The sequence below is a fragment of the Panthera pardus genome, unplaced genomic scaffold (assembly GCF_024362965.1).
Source record: "Panthera pardus isolate Hobbes unplaced genomic scaffold, ASM2436296v1 HiC_scaffold_11, whole genome shotgun sequence".
In the NCBI taxonomy this organism is placed as follows: Eukaryota; Metazoa; Chordata; class Mammalia; order Carnivora; family Felidae; genus Panthera; species Panthera pardus.
Window position 1 is genome coordinate 33,780,493 of NW_026526666.1, and position 21,281 is coordinate 33,801,773.

Here is a 21,281-nt window from a genome sequence, read left to right on the forward strand (position 1 = left end):
AAGTAAGACTTTCTGACAGAAAGTGATTCTGTTTGGGACGGTTGGTTTGGCAATGAGAACTGGGTTTGCTAATATATATGGTAGATATTGTCTATAAATTAACTGAATTAAGTATGAAGCTCCAAGATTTTGACCAAAAAAACATATTCAGAGCACATAGACATCATAGAATATGATAGAATATGTTGGAAGTTAAACATATGATGAACGTTTCTCAATGTCAGCTCAAAATCATGGAGGGTCACATAGATTATTTTTCAAAGACTGTAACGGAATGTGCAAGGAAATTTGAAGACAGCTGCTCTGGGGATTCGGCAGGGACTAGGTTAAGCTAGATCAGTCTGAAGAGGTTCATTGAAGTGGATTGGTTTGGGTGTTAGCTAGGATGGTTCAAAGTAAAAAGTCAGGGAAAGGACACCTGGTCATTTGTTCAATGTTGACAGCACATGCAAGGACTTCGAGGTTATGCCAAATGTGTCCAGTGGCAGGATGATAATATGACTGGTGTCACTTCAGGACAGGAACCAATGGGATGGAAGGGACAAATACTTGGGCCACCTGTCTCAGCCTGGAAAAATTTAATATTGTTCTTGCTGGGGAGTAGTAGGGGAGTAGATTGGACAGGTGAATGAGAAATAGGGCAGGTTAGAAAAGGTTTTGAAAACCCCATGAAGGACTTGTGTAAAAATGTTTTTATTTATTTTTTAAGAGAGAGAGAGCAAGTGGGGGAGGGGCAGAGAGAAAGGGCCAGAGGACCTGAAGTGGGCTCTGCACTGATGGGCTGACAGCTGCGAGCCCGATGGGGGCTCCAACCCACAAACCATGAGATCATGACCCGAGCTGAAGTCTGACGCTCAACCCACTGAGCCACCCAGGCGCCCTGAAAAAACCCATGAAGGATTTGAAACCACATGAACAAAGCAGGATTTACTCAGTCTTAGTCCCTCAACTTTTCTAAGCAGGGCATGTTGCTCTTCTGGATTCTCATAAAATTATTTCCATTTTCTGTTGGAGGATGTCTCTCATGTCATGGCAATTGTTTGGTTACATGTTGGTCTCCTCCATTATTAGTCTGTGAACTCTTCAATAACATCGGTTATGTCTCATATATCTTTGTAACCCCAAGGCCCAGCACGTCTTCCCTCAAGTGATAGGATCTTATAAACTTTTTCACAAATAAAATAATAAACAAAGGAAGTCCAAAAGGAAGGCAAAAAGGGATGAGATAGGAAAAGAGGCCCAATATGCTATATAGTCCTGTATACCAGGGACTGTGTGCTAGTTCTCCAAAGTACTCCCAGCTGAAGGGAAATCCTTTCTCCTCTGACCAGCTGTTGTGCTCTGTCTGTAGCTTTGCACTTTCAGGTTGGTGTATTAGCACTAATTTGTCATTATTATGTTGTTAGGTGTATGAAATTTGATATAACTCACACATTGGTAGCGTGCAGTAGTAAAAAAAGCAACACTTCAAGGAAATACCTAGGTTTAAAAAAATGTTTTTTACCTTGAAGCCTTGGATCACAGCAGCTGATAGAGAACATCTGAAAGTGCAACCCGAGAAACATAACTTGTCTCTTTTTTTTATCTAGTTCTTAAATTATTTTCACCCTAAAATCTGTCCTATCTATGGAATCCTTCATAATGGACACTACAAGTTGCAAACTCAATACCCATTCCTTGCTTTCTTGCTAAGAAAACCCTAATTTCCTTTTCAGGCATCTACTCTTTTCCTATATGACTTCTGGAACTGCGTCCCCAGCTCCTAGGATAGATCCTACAGATCTAAGCTAATTATGATAATCTCATTTCCCCTGCTAGTGATTGGTTTAGAAATGACCAGAGAAAGTGAAAACAGAAGTGTCCTTGTACAGTGGGAATTTCTGCAGAAAGGCCCAAATCTCTTTAGCCTAAATACAATTTAAGGGAAGGAAGAAGATTCCCTTTAGGGCATTGACCAGACATTAGGTAAAAGCAGAGATATTTTTTTTTTTAAGCTGGTGAGGTCAGCAAGGATCTTAATTTATTTCTCATGCTTTGCTTAGACAAGATAATGCACTTAGTACTGCTTGGTCGGTCTCAAATGCTTGGCCAGCTCTCAAAGAGCATTTGATTTGGGGAAAGGATAGAACAGGGCATTCCCAGCCAGCCTTATCAGGACCAGACAGTACTCAGAACTGCAGCCTCAATTGTGTGTGTGCCCTTTTGTGAAACCTTTAAAAGGCTGGATCTGCTTACAGAGCCATTAACTACGGGGTCCCAAAAGTCACCTTACAGGGATGGCTGAGCATCCCTCTCCTAAATGCATAGCAGTCATCAAGCTGGAGCCTTTCACTCTTAACCATTGCCAACCCACGACATACTTAACAGATGCAGGGAAACTCACCAGATCTGTGTGGAAATAAAAATTTCTATTTATTCTGTTAACATACCATTAACTGACCCTAAAATGGGATGGTCACAGGGGGCAACTTGGAGGAAGTAGGATTTTGATTCATTCATTTCCTCATAAACTCAGCCTTTCTCAACTAGGGTTCCCCTTTTGAACTATAGCACACAAACAGTGATTTGAGTGACTGTTTTCTCATTCTAAGAATGGTACAAAGCTAGCGCCATTCATGAGGCATGGGAGAATAAATTAGTTCATGCAGTGGATGGGGCATTAGGGCTTAATTCTCTCATGGAACCACAGTTCATTTATTCATTATATTTATTGAATGTTTACTATGTGCCAGATACTCTTATAGGTACTGGTTATACAGCAATGAACAAAACAAAGTCCCTGTTTCATGGAGCTTACACACACACACACACACACACACACACACACACAAACACACATACACACACTCTGTATGTATATAAATAATATGTATGCTATATGCTTGGGTCTTGAAGAAAAGAATGGAATTTGGATAGTGGAAGGGAAGGGGGAGCCATTCAACATGATCTAGGAAGGCCAGACCATCTGGAAATGGATCCAGTACCTGGATGGTTTCTGCTCTGGTCATTTCCACCAACAGGAAGGGCTAAAAGGGCAGGCTCTCCCCATCTCTGACTGCCAGCCATCATAATCTCTAAGCATATGTCTCTTTGTCCATGGGACCATGGTCAAGCTCCACTTTTGCGGGGCTGACAGTACAGGAGCCAGATGTCACTTAGGTTATGACCAGGAATTTGGTAACAAGGTTGGGCATCTTGAGTCACCAGAAAAGTAGACACCAGAAAAGTACATGGTGTGATTTAGGGATCCTGAAGTCATCCTTCTCACAAATACTTTCCCCAGAGCTTGCTAAGGAGCTCCAGATGCTACCCTTACTTTCTCCGTTAGCCTAGGGCAGAATTTCCTGAACTTTCTCAGTTTATGGTACATTTATTTTTTTTCATGGTTCTCCTAGGTCAAAAGAAAGATCTAACAGTTTTATTTATTAAGTAGTTAAGACCAAATACTGTAACTTAGTTTGTAGTAGTTCCTGCAGAGTCTGGCAAATGTCTCTATGTTTCCCTCCAAAATTTAAAATATCCCACAGTACCCCAGTGAGTTCACTGTGGAAAGCTTGGCACATGTTTGTGGTTGTAGACGCGATGCACTGAAAGTCCCTGTTAAGATATAAGTCATCTATCAACCCTGAAAGCCAAATGTGTGTCTCTGGTTTGTTGGAGAGTGGTCTGAGCCTAAAGAGATGGAACACATGATGGTTCAATTTGGATGGAGGGAAAAAGACGTAAAGGCCAGGATATAAAGTGCTATGGGAGTCAGACCTGTGGGGGGGTGGGAAAAGGCTGCCTGCCAGGAGGAGAAAGAGAAAGCAGTGAGAGTCCCACATGGGGAGACTGCAGAGCTATAGGAAGTGAAGGCAAGGAGGAGGGTCATGAAGTAGATGCAAATTATCTACTGCTAGGACACACTGCAACCTCCAGTATGGACCCAGTCAAGTGAGAGCCTCTCCTAGGTGTGAGAAGTCACTCTGAAGGGCTGGTTCACCCTCTTCAGATGGACCCGCACTTTAGTGTTCCTGAAATTCCGAAGTTGCCCCTCTTGGCCATACCTCTCCCACTCCTATATGGACTTCCAGGACAGGTAGGAGATATCATCTTGGCATCCCACTCACTTTGTTTCTATAGGTGAACATTTACCAGGGCTCTACCTTGAGAAAATGCTCAGGTGTTAGGGATGAATGAAATGCAATTTCTAATTTTATGAGCTTAGAGTTCCAACATCCATCTGGAAGACCTTTGGATCTTCCCTGTCTTCTTCCCTTTTGGCTGGGAGTATTTAGATTCATCAGGTGTTAGAAAAGTATGGGTCTCTTGACTAGCTCTGTTGCACATATTCTCTTTGAATTTTACCAATTAATTTCCAGATTCCATAGGGAAAATCTAAGAGAGAACTACCAAATTCCAAAGGCTCTAAAATGACAATTCCAAGATGCACCCAATATTTATGTATCTCTAAGAAAGAAAAAAATGTTCTTAATTATGGTTGTGAGATTTTATTGATTTTAAGATATAACTTGTCTTTAGAAATGTTAAAATGTTCCTTTTGGGATGAGCACTGGGTGTTGTATGGAAACCAATTTGACAGTAAATTTCATATATTAAAAAAAAAAAAAAAAAAAAAAAAAAAAAAGAAATGTTAAAATGTTAAAGAGAAGGTGTGTCTCAGAGAAGAGAAAATATAGTAACATTGATTAAGCATCTGTCATGGTTAGGGACTGAGCTAGACACTGTTTATATATTATCTCATTTAATCCCTGTTTTCTGCAGGTAGAGACTACATGACCAATCTCTGAATAACTAAGGCATATTCAGATGGGTTTTTTGTTTGTTTTTTGGGTTTTTTTTTTGTTATGTTACTAATAACTTGATCTCTTAATTTAAGTTTCTCAGAAAGTCAAGCATTTAGATAGGAATCTAGTTATTTGGGAAGTGATTCCAAATAATTCCCTGAGGGACCATGGAGAGTGCACCGAGAGAAGGAAAAAGTCAGGTGTGCAGTATCAAAATCACCGATTTTGACTACAGGGGCTGAACTCTGCAGGGACCATTGAGGCCTACAGAAAGGCTTCCAGAATTGTCTCTCCATCATAAAGGAGGTTGGGGCATCTGTCCAATGGATCCTATTTCCCTTTGGCTGAAAGTTCTCCCTGGGGGCTTTAACTACTCCCACATCCTGGAGAACATGTGTGCCGGTTGAGTGGGTTCTTCCTGTGTTTTTAGAGAAACCCTTGAAATGGAAGAACAGAGAAAGGCAGGGGTACACTTCAGGTGAAACTGTGATACCTGCGAGCTGTAGCTGAGAGGATATGATGCTATGAAGATACTTTGCCATCACTTGCAACCTTGAGTTCTGACTAATCTTATAGTTTAGGATGAGTCAAGGGGCTGAGCTCCACACAGTACTGTGTAGTCTTGGGCAGGACCGTTCACATATCTGGGCCTCAGCTTCCTCCTCTGTTGAATGAGGGTGGTGGGCCACACCAATTTTGAGGAGCCCCTTAATCGATATTCTATCACTTGACCTCAATCTTCTATTTACCATGATTATACTATTATTAGTTTCAGCATTGGCCACCTTCCTATCAACCTCCTCTCTTTGTTAGATATCTCCTTGAAGGCCACCCAGATGGTATGGGATGAGACTGGAATTTATATGCAGCGTTGTTTGGTATAGACTATATAGTCTGAATCAACATTAAAATCAATGCTGAATCAACATTAAAATATAGAACTCAAGTTACATTTCCTCTTTCTTTAATCCATTCATTCATTCAATAAAATTTTATTTGATGCCTACCATGTATCAGTCACCAAGCCAGGCTCTGGTACACAGCAGCAAACAAAAAGACAAAGTCCCTATCCTTTTGAAATTTATATTCTAATGGAGAAGGACATATAATAAACAATTAAACATTTAAGTACTGAGGGGAAGATAAGTGCTATGAAGAAGAAAAAAATAGGCTAAGGAGATAGAAAGTGGTGGGGTACTATTTTCTATAGGATGAAGGTTATTTGCCAGCAAAGTCTTCATTGATGACCTTAATTGGTGTGGTAGATGTATACATGTCAACCCTTACAACTTTTCTCTTACCGCAGTTGAAGACCCCTCCCCAGTCCTTCCTACCCCTACCCTCTATTTCTAGCTGGAGCCTTGTATGGCGGGTTGCATTTTCCAAAGATGGCTATAACAAGCTCTTTTGCTCTGCGTGCTCTTCTTATAATGTGACTTTTAAACTCCTTTCATCAGGAGGTAGATACTATGTTCTTCCCTTTGAATTTGAGTGGGTTTATGACATTAGAATAAGTGATGTTATTAAAATTCTGAGGCTAACTCATTGAAGGTAATGCAGCAAGCAGGGACTCAAACAGGTATTTGCATACTCATGTTCATACCAGCATTATTTGCAAGAGCTGAGAGGTGACATTTAGGTTGAGATTGGAAGGATAAGAAGGCAATTGTCTTCTACTGGAAGAATACAGTGAAGAGTAATCCAGGCATAGGAGACAGCACTTGTGAAGGTTTTGAAGCCCAAAGAACTTGCCGTGTATAATATACTTAATACATATGTGTTTGCCTGGGCCTGCTCAGAGCTGTAGGTGTGGTCCAGGTTATTCCACAAGTCTCTCATCCTGTTTGAACTAATGTTAGCAGGGTAGGCTCTTCTCTGGTGCTGGCAGAAGCCCAAGAAGGCAAGCCCAATTGTGTAAACACATTACAAGCCACTGTTTACATGCTTTAAGCATCCCATTGGACCAAGCAGGTCACATGACCAAGTCCAGCATCATTGGGGGATCCATGGAAGAGAGGGAAAAGGGGTACATCCTGTTTTGGGGACAATCCTCTACATTTGTCAAATTCCCTGTATCCTTACCTATTATGACTATTGCCTGGGCTCCCCCTTTTGATCTATGAATGCTAATAATTTTGTAGATTGTACTGACACCAACTAGACTGTTCTTCCTGACACTTCCAGGTAGGTCATGCCCCCTCTCCGGGCCCCTCCAACCATCCATCACGGCTCATGCCAATGCCTTGTTTGATTTTCCATCCTCATCAGTCTGCCCCTCTCTGCAGCATTTAACTGTCTGTACCAGCTGCATCCGGCTATGACAAGAAAATCTGATGAAAATGTAGGGTGCTGGCAAAAATCATTTCATGTAGATAAATTAAAATAAAATCGCCTAGGCTGATTAAAACCCTGAAGAAGAATTGAATTGGAACAGGGTAATAAAACTCACTTATCTTAGAGAGATGCCATGAAAATTAGCTAGTCAGTATTCATGATTTGAACACAAAAGAAAAATTGTTATTGATTTACATATAATGTCTCTGTTCTGTCTTCCAAAAGCCTCTTCAACTAATATATAATGGGATGGCAAAACCAAATGTTAAGCTTAGGACCCATTCATCATGGCTTTCTTTTTTGTTTTTTTTTTTTTTTCCTTTTTTTTTTTTCCTTTTTTTTTTTTTTTTTTTTTATTTGGTCAATCAAAGAATACCATTAGCAGAGGCAAAGATAGCAGCTCTCTCGGCAGTGGGTGGAAAAAGCAAAGAGAGCTGGCTCTGGACCTAGACATCTTAAAGAACTGCAGAGTAGATCGTAAAACACCATTACATTCATAAAGTATGGTTCATTAGATTTTTGATGAAAAACTTCAAGAGGCATCTGTTTTCCCCTCTCTGTTCTCGCCCCACCCCCTGTCACCATTAGAGGCCATTTTGGAGTAAATTATGGCCTGTTCTCAAGCCTGATTATTCCGGGCCTGCTTGGCTTGGCTGCTTTCTTTTTCCTGCCAACCAGCGTCCCTCCATCTCACAGCTTCTTAGCCCTAACCTCTGAGAGCACAGAAGCAGAAATAAAGAGGAGGGACTCATGCCAATTCATTATGCCTCTTGGTGGTGGTGCTGGTAAGAGGTTTGCTGGGAAAAGAGATTGGAATTATGGCCCTCATTAACTGAGGCAATGGAAGGCGGGCCCTGCACTGCTGTTCAGCACTACATCACAGTTTAGGGTAAAACCTCCTTCCTTCCAAGCTTGTCTTAACAATGTCTATTGAGAAGAACTTTCCAGCAGGTTTTGGTTTTTTTTCAGAGTCAAATGATATTATGCTATGATCATGGTTATAATTATGAGAAGACATGTTCAGTTAGGCACTGTGCAGAGTATTTCCAGTGTATCATCTCATTTAATGCCCATAAAGACCCTAGAGGTGAGAACTGTTACGGTGCTTATTTTACAGAGCAATAACCAACTTGCCGGAGACCGTGGCCCAGAGCAGCAGTAGAAACTGTGAAGAAAAGAGAAAACTGTTCTCCACTACAAGCAGCTTCATCATCTCTTATGGCTGTCCCACTGACACCCTCTGTCCCCGAGGTGCAGAAGCTTGTGTGGGTGTAACACTCTTTCCCACCTTTGTGGAGGGATTCACCAGAGCTCCTTCCCAGCCACTCCCCACCTGCTTGCTTGTGAGATTTCCCTGTGCACATCATGGCCTCTGCCTGCATGATAGAGCCTCCATGGTTTTCTCCCCAACCCTCAGACAGCAAATAAAGGCTCACTGATGTAATACAGCACACTTGTTAGTCATTCTGGTTTTGGATCCAGACTCCTGGGCTCTATTCTTTCCTCTATTACTGATCCCCTCTGTGACCTTGGGAAGTCAGTCAGCTTCTCTGTGCCTCAGTTTGCTAAGGCTAATAATCATGCTTACTGTCTATAGCTGTTGTGAAGGTCAAATGCACATAGTTTCAAGCACTTGGCACATGCTCAATAAATACTAGCTATTATTATGTCTTACTACATACTGTCCTAGGACTAAAGAGGCATGAAAAAAAACCCCACTGGGCTCAGATAAATTTAGGGGTCTTCAGCAACCTTACATTTTTATGGACTGCTCTAGGTATTAATACTATTTTAGGCATATTTTTGGTTAAATAGATTTTGGTGCACTGACTCGGGAGCCTTGTTACCATTTATGACATATCAATGTGCTCTGAGTTTGAGCAACTAACTTTCAAGGACCCTTGGGAAAGTTCACTTACTGGGATGAGCTGAGTAGACTGGAGAAGAGGCACTCATTTCCTACACTAATGATGAGGCTAGGAAGGGAGGGTCCCTGATTAGGAGAGGAGCGTTCCCAACCTGCTGAACATTCCAAAACGGTGGGCACCACAATGGGTTAAGAAACAAGAGGAGGGGCGCCTGGGTGGCTCAGTCGGTTAAGCGGCCGACTTCGGCTCAGGTCATGATCTCGAGGTCCGTGAGTTCAAGCCCCGCGTCGGGCTCTGTGCTGACAGCTCAGAGCCTGGAGCCTGTTTCAGATTCTGTGTCTCCCTCTCTCTCTGTCCCTCCCCCGTTCATGCTCTGTCTCTCTCTGTCTCAAAAATAAATAAACGTTAAAAAAAAAAAAAAGAAAAAAAAAGAAACAAGAGGAAAGAGAAACCATTTCTTGGAATAGCATCCACTGGGCAGGAACCATCAAACTGTGGTTGAGTATTATGTTTAGCTGCATTTGAGAAGCTGCACTCTATCTTGTTCATAGAATAAGTGTCTGCTCCTACCCATTTTAAATATTGGTTAGGCTTAATGGTATAATAGTTCATTGGGGGGAACCCTCAGTGTAGAAACTGAATGCGAGGCTTTTGGAATTAGGGAGACTTGGGTCAAATCCCAGGCTTCCTACTCTACCTGCTGGGTGATTCAAAAGCTTTTATTTCCCCTTTTGTAAAACAGAGATAAGAGTGGTACCCACCTCACATGTTGTTAGAATGAGATAATGGGTGTAAGTCACCTGTGCCTGGCATGCAGGAAGCACTTAAATCTTTGCAGCTATTATTATTTCATTGTTTTCTTAAGTTGCAAGGTTTCTGTTGATAGGACATTTGGAGAGAGGAAGTTGGGAAGGGGGTAGGGAAGACCAGCAAAGGAATCCCTGTCCACTACCTGCTCACGACTGTGGTTCCTGTGATCAGCGATGTGAAGCCACCTCAAATGAAGCAAGTGACCCCAGATGGGAGGAGATCTCTCCAGCACAGCCAGACCGGTTTCTAAGATAGACACCTGGCTGCTAAGGGCTTGACAAGTTTCTGGGTCACCACCAGTGTTTGTACACTACTAATCCAAGGAGAATTTTTTTTGCATTATTGCATTGGAATGTATGCACTGTTGGTGGATCTATGTTCTCTAATCTAGGGAAATACAGGTGTGACCAGTGGCCTCTCCAACTCTGAAGTAGTGAGCAGACAGCTGTCCCATGTCTGTAACCCCTGAAGTGTGGCACTATCATAGTAGCAAAGTCACTATTCCAGCAAAACAACACATGAAGTTATCCAACCCATCTAATAATTTGCATACTAATTATTTTGCTATATGCTAGTGAAGCAGACATGGTAAGCTATTTATAAAAATCACCATACTTCTGTTGAAACCAAAACCAAAGAATAAAATGAAAAACAGCCTTGAAAATTCCCCAAGCAGATAAAACCAACATAGTTCTACAAGCAAAGCTTCATTTAGCTTACTTTGTAAGACAAACTTTACCTGGGTTATTTCCTGCTTATGCCTCTGAAAATCATAAAAAAAGCTTAAACCATCTCCAGGGTTAATAAGAGGTAACCACTAACCAATTCCCCATCATTTAAGAAAATTCTAGGGGCACCTGGGTGGCTCAGTCAGTTAAGTGTCCGACTTGATCTTGAATTTGAGTTCTGTGTCTGGCTCTGTGAGGCAGAGCCTGCTTGGAATTCTCTCTTCCTCTTTCTCTATTCCTACCCCATTTGTGCTTACTTTTTCTCTCTCTCAGAATAAGTAAACAAACTTAAAAAAATTAAAAGCCAACAAAATAAAAAGGAAAAGAAAATTCTAATATAACTAATCACTGTGAAGAATAAAAGTCCCTTCTTCCTCACTATATATGCTGCTTTATAGTAATATACCTTTCAGCCTCATTCCATGTTTTGGTTTGTGTTCCTCTGGTTTGCAAACTGCCTTTTTGTTATGTGGGCACACTAAACTTCTACTACTTACTTCCTCAGTGATTAATTGGCTTTACTACTGTTATTTCTGAACTTTTGACACTTCCCATGATTTCCATATGGACCAGTCATATTTTTACTTGTTCTCTTTGCTAGTTGCCTAGTATCTCTCTGCTCAGGGTCACTATTGACATAGTTTTCCACTTTCTAGAAGTCATGCCTCCTGCTACTACTGCTATTCTTCCTTTGTCCTCCCAGGAGGTATTCCTGTCCCCCCTCCCAGTGAGCTCCTGGGTCTCAGCAGCCCTCCTAGATCAGCTGTCTGGGAGCTGGAGGGCTAGAGTTTGCAGAAATTGAGCTTAAAATCAGCCACAATGGGCATCATGTTGGGAGTGAGAGAAAAAGTGGAAATGGGCTGAGAAGAAAGACCTAGAGCACTGGCCCCAGTGCTTAACAGTACTCCCCCCCCCCCCCCCCCCCCCGCCCCAGGTAAAGGAATGGAGGGCTAGCTAGCAATATGGAGGGAACGGAAAGAGGAGCTACAGTTTAAGGAATGTACCGTCTCTGGAGACTCCAAGCTCCAAGCTAGTGAAGCTTCAGTGTTCTCATCTGCAGAGTGAGGACAAGGTCTCCCTCACAGTGTTGGTTCAAGAGTGAAGACAGAATGTGTGTGAAGCACTCCATACAGTGACCAGCATACTGTAAATGCCGATGAATGGCACCTGCTGTTTTTTGTAATGGCGTCCTCTTGTCTTGCCCAATAGGGCATATAAGCCCCTCCGTGGAAAATAAGACTCTGGCTAGAAAGAATACTAACGATTATATAGATCTGTTATCTTGATAAAAGACAAATTTTTAGAACATATTCCATTATGGCTAAATTTTGGAATAAAACTACTTTAATCCATGGGCCCTTTCCCCTGTTCTGATTATATTCTGAGTATTTCACTTGCTCGCCAAATTTCTCACTAGTAATGGCCTATTTGACAGAGTCAGTAAAGTGGTATTACATTTCAGCTTATTTTAACAAGTTAGAGTAATATGAGGGGGACTGTCATTGCTCCTTTTTTTTACTGTTTCTGCAGTAAGTCAGCTTTAAAGTGAAAGACAAAAAGGCAGTTTCAGTCTCTGCTTTATTTACATCAGTGTTTCTCAAATGTGCCCATCAGAATCACCTGGAGAGCTCTTGAAACACAAGATGGCTAGATCTCACCTGCAGAGATTCTGAGGACTGTGCTTTGAGAACTACTGATTAAGCCCAGGCTGATTTTTTTGCCCTTTTAGCTGTGCTGGTTAATGAAAGATCCCCACTTGGCTTGATGAACTTTGTTGATACTTTTTTCATTGGTTAAGAATCAAGAAAAAAATTTTTTTCTGCTCTAAGAAAAGTTACTAGGCCAGGAGGACGGCAGGGAATAATAGGTCATTGACCATATTTGGGGACACATATAAAAAAAGGTTTTGGGTGATTGGCTCAGTCAGTGGAGCTTGCTACTCTTGATCTTGGGGGTGAGACGTCAAGCCCCACATTGGGTGTAGTGATTACTTAAAAAATAAAATCTTTAGGGGCACCTGGGTGGCTCAGTCGGTTAAGCGTCCGACTTAGGCTCAGGTCATGATCTCGTGGTTTGTGGGTTCAAGCCCCGCATTGGGCTCTGCGCTGACAGCTCGGAGCCTGGAGCCTGCCTCAGATTCTGTGTCTCTTTCTCTCTCTGCCCCTCTCCAACTTGTGCTCTGTCTCTCTATGTCTCTCAAAAGATAAATAAATGTAAAAAAATATTTTTTTAAATAAAATGTTTAAAAAATTAAAAATAAAAATAAAAATGGTGTCTACGTTACACACTGATTAAGAGCTTGGGTTTTGGGGTGGGAAGACAAGAATGAGACCCAGCTCTGCCACAGTCTGTTTCTGTGGCTCCCCAAACTTTGTTTCCTTTGTCTGTAAAATGGGGTCAAGGATAGCTTGTTGCCGGGTTTAAAGCAGGAAATGCACATAAACAATTCAATAAATATTAGCAATGTTTTTCAAAGCAAAGTAAAAACTCAACAATGCCCAAGACTGTTGAGTGCCACTGTTCATGACGTGAAGGCTAGTTAGACTCTGTCAGTCCATGTGGAGAGGGATTTCCAAAGGAATCTTTCTCAAGTTGTCACTCAGTCTTTTCTAGAAAATTCACACTAAAGAGTTTTGTTCTCTAAAATTAAATATTAATAAAACAGCCCCATTGCTTATCTGCCCATAGGTTGTGCGTGCTGTTTAAGTTAATTAATAAATTGGGGGTTAGCATCAGTTACTACTAAAACATGAACAGCTTTGCCTTTTTTAGAATATCTTAGGATGCAAGAGCTAGGAAGGTAGAGATCACCAGCCTCAATAGTTTTATTTTACAGATAAGAAACCTCTGGGTCAGGCGGGTTAAGTGAATAATTTGCCGGAGGATACATAACCGCAAATTTAATTGTTACTGGACTTGCTATCTAAATGCTCTCAGAAGGAATGGCTAATGATGAACTATTCTAAAACCACAAGTATTTTAGTCTCTTGCAATATGTAATTGGTTTATATCCACACACCCTAAGTAGAAGGTAAATCCATTTAGTTTCACAGGGTGACATGAAACAAATTTATCTGGAGACATTTCTCGGGAAGTTACAGGGAATAAAGCTAGTCATTTTATGATTGCATCATTGCAACTGTTTCATAACCACAACATGCAACTGGTAACATACGCTTTCAAACACCTCGGGTCAAAACATCATGGGTCCTGGGTGTATTCTATGATAAAGAACATTGGAGCTTCAATGTCCCCCTTTTCTATTCATGTATTTACACACTGGACTGTTTTCTGAGAAAAATCTTGACTCTCCAGTTGCTCCTTTTTGCATAGATGGAATGATGTTTTGTACTTTCAGTTGGTTAATTTTTGGTAAAAATAAGTTCAACTCATTTTCCACACAAGTGGTTAATGTATAGGGATTTGTGCTCCCTTTCTTCATCAGAGACCTTAACTTCAAACGTTCAGTTGCCAAATTCTTATGAAAAGTTTGGTAATGAAAAAACTATATGGAACTTTGTGTGAAGGGTGTGTAGTTCATTACTTTAGAAATTGTGATAGAGATGATAAGAATAATAATAGTAATAATAATAGACATTGTTAAGTATTTACCATATGCCGATTACCATGCGCCATGAGTCGAGCTTTTTCGTGCACTGTTTTATTTGATCCTTAGAATCAGCGGTTCTCCAACTTCAGCATGCACCAAATCACCCGAGGGCTTGTTAGAACACAAATTGTTTCTGATTCATTTGGAGTCTGAGAATTTGCATTTCTAATAAATTCCTAGGTGATGCTGATGCTCTTGGTTTGGGGACTATGTTTTGAGAACTACTGCTTGCTATTCACCTAGGAGGTAGGGATTTCAATCCGTATTTTACAGATGAAGAAACAAGAATTGAAGTTATGTAACATGCTCTACACACAGCTAATAACGGGCAGAGGTGGGATTTGAAATTTTGCCTCTTTGATTCCAAAGTCTGTATATAGTCTTAATTTCTGTGCTAGCTGGTTTTGCAAGAAGACATTCTGTCTAGGAAGAATAGTATAGGACTCTACTGCTCCCAATACTGAGGTTCAAATACAGGCACACTCTGGACATTTCGCAGGTTTGGTTCCAGACTACTGTAATAAAGCAAATATAGCAATAAAGCAAGTTAAATGAATTTTTTTTTTTTTGTTTCCCAGTGCATATAAAGGTTACGTTTACACTATACTGCAGTCTATTAAGTGTGCAATAGCATTGTGCTAAAAAATGTACTTACTTTAGGGGCGCCTGGGTGGCTCAGTCGGTTAAGCATCCGACTTGTGCTCAGGTTATGATCTCATGGTTCATGAGTTCGAGCTCTGTGTTGGGCTCTGTGCTGACAGCTAAGAGTCTGGAGCCTGCTTTGGATTCTGTGTCTCCCTCTCTCTGTTCCTCCCCCGCTCACACTCTCTCTCTCTCTCTCTCTCTCAAAAATAAATAAAGATTTACCAAATGTACTTACTTTAATTAAAAAGTACTTTATTGCTAAAAAATGCTTGCCATCATCTGAGCTTTCAACAAATCATCTCGCCTCGATGTTGATGGCTGCCGACTAATCAGGGTGATGGTTGCTGAACGCTGGGGTGACTGTGGTGATATCTGAAAATTAGTGAATTTGCCACATCGACTGAGCCCTCCTTTCAAGAATAAGTTTTCTGTGGCACACGGTGCTGCTTGATAGCATTTTAGCACAGTAGAACTTGTTTCCAAATTAGAGTCAGCTCTCTCAACCCCTGATGCTGCTTCATCAACTAAGTTGATGTCATATTCTACATCCTTTGTTGTCATTCCAACAGTCTTCACAGCACCTACACCGGGAGCAGATTCCATCTCAGGAAACGACTGTTTTTGCTCATCCATAAGAAGCAACTCCTCGTCCATTAGTTTTGATCATGAGATTGCAGCCATTCAGTCACATGTTCAGGCTCCACTTCCCATTCTAGCTCTCTTGCTGTTTCCACCACACCTGCTGTTACTTCCTCTACTGAAGTCCTGAGCCCCTCCAAGTCATCCATGAGGGCCGGAATCTTCTTCCAAACTTCTTTTCATGTTGATATAGTGAAGTTTCCCCATGAATCACGGATAGTATTAATGACATCTAGAATGGTGAATCCTGTCCAGAAAGTTTTCCATTTACTTTGCCCAGATGCAACAGAGGAGTCACTGTCTGTGCCAGTGATAGCCTCATGAAATATATTTCTTAAATGATGAGATTTGAAAGTTGAGATGACTCCTTGATCCATGGGCTGCCGAATGGATGTTGTGTTAGCAGACATGAAAAACAACATTAATCTTGGGGCGCCTGGGTGGCTCAGTCCGTTGAGCATCCGACTTTGACTCAGGTCATGATCTCACGGCTAGTGAGTTTAAGCCCCACGTCGGGCTCTGTGCTGACAGCTCAGAGCCTGGAGCCTGTTTCGGATTCTGTGTCTCCCTCTCTCTCTGCCCCTCCCCTGATCGGGCTCTGCCTGTCAGTCTCTCTCTCTCTTAAAATAAATAAGTGTTAATAAAAACAAAAAACAAAAAACAACATTGATCTTATTGTGCTTCTCCATCTTGTAGGTGACCAGGTACATTGTTAATGAGCAGAGATATTTTGAAAGGAATCTTTTGTTCTGAGCAGTAGATCTCAACAGTGGGCTTAAAATATTCAGTAAACTATGTTGTAAACAGATGTGCCCTCATCCAGGCTGTTGTTCCATTTCTAGAGCACAGGCAGAATAGATTTAGTGTAATTCTTAAGGGCCTTAGGATTTTCGGAATGGTACATGAGCCTGGGCTTCAACCTAAAGTCCTCAGCTTCATTAGCTCCTAACAGCAGCATCAGCCATTTCTTTGAATTTCAAAGCCGTGCATTGGCCTCTCCTCTCTAGTGATGAAAGTCCCAGATGGCGTCTTCTTCCAGTAGAAGGCTGTTTTGCCTATATTGAAAATCTGTTGTTTGGTGTAGCCGCCTTCATGAATTTTCTTAGCTGGATCTTCTGGATAACTTACTGCAGCTTCTCCATCAGCACTTCTTGCATCACCTTGCACTTTCTGTTACAGAGACAGCTTCTTTCCTTAAACTTCATAAACCAACCTCTGCTAGCGTCAAACTTTCCTCCTGTAGCGTCCCCACCTCTCCCCACCTTCACAGAAAGGAAGAGAGTTAAGGCCTTGCTTTGGATCAGTCATGCTTTGGCTTAGCAGAATGTTGTGGCTGGTTTGATCCTTCATCCAGACCACTCCAGCTTTCTCCATATCAGCAATAAGCCTGTTGGGTTTTTTTTGTTTGTTTGTTTCCTTTTTTTAAACATTTATGTGTTCTCTGGAGGAACACTTTTGATTACTTTCAAGAACTTTTCCTTTACATTCACAACTTGGCTAAGTGGCACAAAAGTCCTGGCTTTAACCCTGCACTGGCTTTCAGTATGCCTTCCTCACTAAGCTTAATCATTTCTAGCTTTCGATTCAAAGTGAGAGATGTGTGACTCTGCCTTTCACTTGAACACTTAGAGGCCGATATAGGGTTTTTAAACGGCTTAATTTTAATATTATGTGTCTCAGGGAATAGGGAGGCCTGAGGAGAGGGAGAAAGACAGGAATGGCTCATTGGTAGAGAAGTCAAAACAAACGCAACATTTACTATTTAAGTTCCCCATCTTATATGAGCGCGACTCGTGGTGCCCCCAAACCAATGACAATCGTAACATCAAAGATCACTGATCACAGATTGATTGCTGCCAGAGGGGAGGGTGGTAGTGGGACAAGCAAAATGGGTGAAGGGGAGTGGGAGACACAGGGTTCCAGTTACAGAATGAATAAGTCACAAGAATAAAAGGCACAGCATAGAGAATATAGTCAGTAATGTAATAATTCTATAACAGTGACAGGTGGTAATAACACTTGTGGTGAGCGTAGCATAACTTATGAATCTGTTGAGTCACTACGTTGACCCCTGAAACTAATACAGCATTGTGTGTCAACTATACCCAAATCAAAAACTTTTCTAAAAAGTAAAAAAAAAAAAAAAAAAAATCACTGATTACAGGTTACCATAACAATTTATAATAATAACGAAAAAGGTTGGAAATATTGCAAGACTACCAAACTATGACACAGAGACAAGATGAGAACAAATGTTGGTAAAATGGCACTGATAGACTCGTTCGATGCAGGATTGCTGCAGACCTTCAATCTGTAAAAAAATGCAACACCTGTGAAGCATACTAAAGGGAAGTACGAAAGAAGGTCTGCCTGGAGGCTGGTGAGCAGCCCTCCTCCCCCAAAGGCTATGGGATGAAGGGGAGTCTTGTTCCAGGTGGACACTGCAAAGTGTACGATCGTGGGATTTGTCTCCACCAGCCATCCTCGTTGGGGCTTGTTCCCAAAAGATTTGGCTGCATGTGGAAACTGAAAGAACTCTTTAGCTTAGGGAGCTGTGCTTTGAGAGGCCCTCAGTTGAGCATCATAAGGAGGAAGAAATGGCTTATTGTGCATAGTGCTCTGATTTCTACCTCTAAGGGAGCAGTAAACCTGGCATGGGGGGCCGTAGTTGGCACTGAAAAAGGGGGTGGTGGATTAGGGTTAACAAGATGCATAGGTGACTGGGTAAGACCTGTATTGCTAAGGTAGTGCATCCCCATGAGTTAAATAGGGGAGGGGAAAAGTTCTGTCATGTAACAGCTATAATACTTTGAGTCATGATGAGCAACTTTATTGCTTGCAATTAAATTGTATTAATTAAAACAGCATTCCTTGCTCAATTCTGTAGACTGTTACATCAGAGGCCAAGGGTGACCTTCCAGTTTTGCCACTGTAACCCCTGCATCATTGGCCGCAGCTGCAATTTTTGAGGCAACTGGAATGGGGGGTGTGCAAGATGGGGTGGAGGGCCTAGGCTGACCTAGAATGAGGCAGGAAGCTGGTCCCTGAATCCTTTCTGCACTAGCAGGTAGAAAGGAGAAGATTGATCTGTGGTCTTTAAGTGTCCCTGGAGATTGTGAGAAACATGTAGGGAAGGGGAGTCCTTGACAGGTGAAAGCTGGGAGTCATTGTATTTCAGGGTGTTAAATGAATCCTTGTGTGCTCATTTATACTCCCAGGTTGAGGAAACCTACAAAATAGCAGATATGTAACATTTAATTCCTGAATCAGGGCAAGAGCTCTGGCCTCTTTTTTTTTTTTTTTTAACTCTGCTTTGGTGCTTGATATTGTCTTTGGTGCCACCCCAATGAGTGGCCTTTGGAGCACCAGCATGTTTCTATAGGTGGATCATTGATATGAAGTTCAATCATACTTCCTTCTTTAAAATCTGAGTACTTCAAATCTGAGTCAGATTTGCCACTCAGGAATAGAAATTGACCAAAATCAATCATACATTTTATTTTTCCTATTTGACCATTTTTCTTTTATACATTTACCTTTTTCCTGTTATGTGGTATACATTCTCCTAACCATCTAATCTTTCTGAAAGAAGGGAGAGGGATTATGCACAGAAATAGAAAAAAAAAAGTAGGATGAAAAAAGAGGTAAAGGAGAGGAGACAAGAAGGAAAGTTAACCCATTTTACAGAGGACATTTACATGGAAAAGCTAATGACCTAAATTGCCCAATCTTCACTTAATTGAGATGACTAATCCTAAATTTAACTTGAAGTATCTAACCAGCAAAAAAAAAAAAATCCTAATAAATTATAGTTTTGCAAAATACAAGTTAGTGATGGCGATTGTTTAAAGTGGATCAGAATCAACAGGAAGTAATAACAGTAGATTCTGGAGTTTATGCTCAAAGAAAAGTAGGCATCATTTTCTATATTGGTGTGCAAAAGGAGAAATGTTTCTTAGGGCAAACATACATTTAATAGCACCAAGTCTGAATCATTAATAGATCTTTTGTAGAAATTAGAATGCTGGAAGCAGCTTCGGGGGTGCTGGAACTCAGCTTTAGGTGAGCTAGGAGTTAGGGGACACAAGGTCCCTGTCCTTGAGCTCAGCTATGTTGGCAAGTAATTGCAATTCAAGGCAATAAATGCTATAGGTGAGTTACACGTATAGATATATGGATAATTAATTCTGCCTAAGGGAGTCCAGAATATCTTCGTAGAGGAGGGAGCCTTTGAGCTTGCTCTTAACAAATGAGGGTCTTCAGGCAGACCAAACAGAAGAAACTACACAGAAGGCAAGCAGCCATCAGAATATGTGGTTGCTGGGGATTACCCAGTATTTCAGACACTGTCACTAGAATGTGACACAGGGCAGAAACATGTGCGCTGAACCCCGCAATGCATCAGGCTTCCAAATATTTGCTGTAATAACAGCCCATTTTCTTTTACCTTATAATCATTTAACTTCTGCTTTGTTCTCACAAACCTGAAGCCTCCTCTTTAGGCTTTCTTACTTACATCCCTCTTTAGTTCTCTTATTACTCAGTTTTTATTGGCTGAGTAGCTCCCAGTTATAATCAACAGACTAGAGGCTAATTTAAGCTTACTGGGGTTCATCCAAATGTGACGAGTTGGTTTCTGGGGTTTTGTCTGCTATGATTACTGTAGCTGTTAACCCTGAGACATCTATGTTTTGGAAGTACTGCTGAGCAACTTTTAGAATTTAGATACATCTCTAAATTTCTTCCATTATGGATGGATCAATTCTCTGTCCTCTAGTTCTGGAGATGCTATTGGGACTTAGCAAATTACCGTTACCTGTATATTGAGCTGAGCCCTTTGTGCCAGGTTCTCAGACTAGTGTGGGGCAGTTTCCATTAGGAGAAGTCTGGCATGGTCGGCCTGTCCAGCTCACCATTTTAGAATAATCTGATCACCACTTTGTTATGGCCATAAAAGCATAGCAGTTGAAATCTTCTATGTTACACCTTGACCGAGAGATTTATTCTGGTTAGGTACTTGAATGCCTAAGTGTGCAAAAATTAGCCAGCTTTTTAAAGAACTAGATTTTGTAGGTATAGCAGGATATACCAGGCAATATCCATTTATCACGACAGCTTCCAGGAAGATTTTATTCGGCAACAGCCGTGATATTCACTCCACTGAGGTTGGTAACATCAACTGCCCTAACACACTCAGCTGGAAAGCGTAATAAATTATTATCTATTGGGTGCCAGGCACTTTGTAACATGGTACTCCTTTCAACCCTACAAGAAAGGTTTATGTTACTCTCATTCTAGAGTTGAGCAAAAAGGCTCAAGGAGGAAAGTCAGTGTTCTGCTTACCTTCCAAAGTTTTTACTTCTCTTTTTATAGCTAAGCTTTCTAAAACCAACTACAAGCCTGCATTAGAATGCAGAGGGGCCCCATTACAGGGGTGCCTGGGTGGTTCAGTCGGTTTAGGGTCTGACTCTTGATTTTAGCTAAGGTCATGATCTCCTGGTTCATGGAATTGAGCCCCGAGTCGGGCTCTGCACTGTCAGAGCCTCTCTCTGCACCCTGCCCCCGTCTCTCTCTCTCTCTCAAAATAAACAATAAAAAAAATTACCACAAGGTTCCACTCAAGATTGTTCTCTTACCGTTTCACCACAGTCAGAAAAGTGATTGTGTTTCCAGGAGATTGAATTAAAGGAGCAAGCTAGTACTACAAACATTCCCAAAGGATTACAAAACACATAATAGAAAGTAGGACAGTAAATGACGTCACATTGGAATAATTTAAGACTGATCTTGTCTTAATTTTGCAGGGTCATTTTACCTTCCTCTTACACTTCAGTTTTAAACTGAAGGCCCTAAGAATATT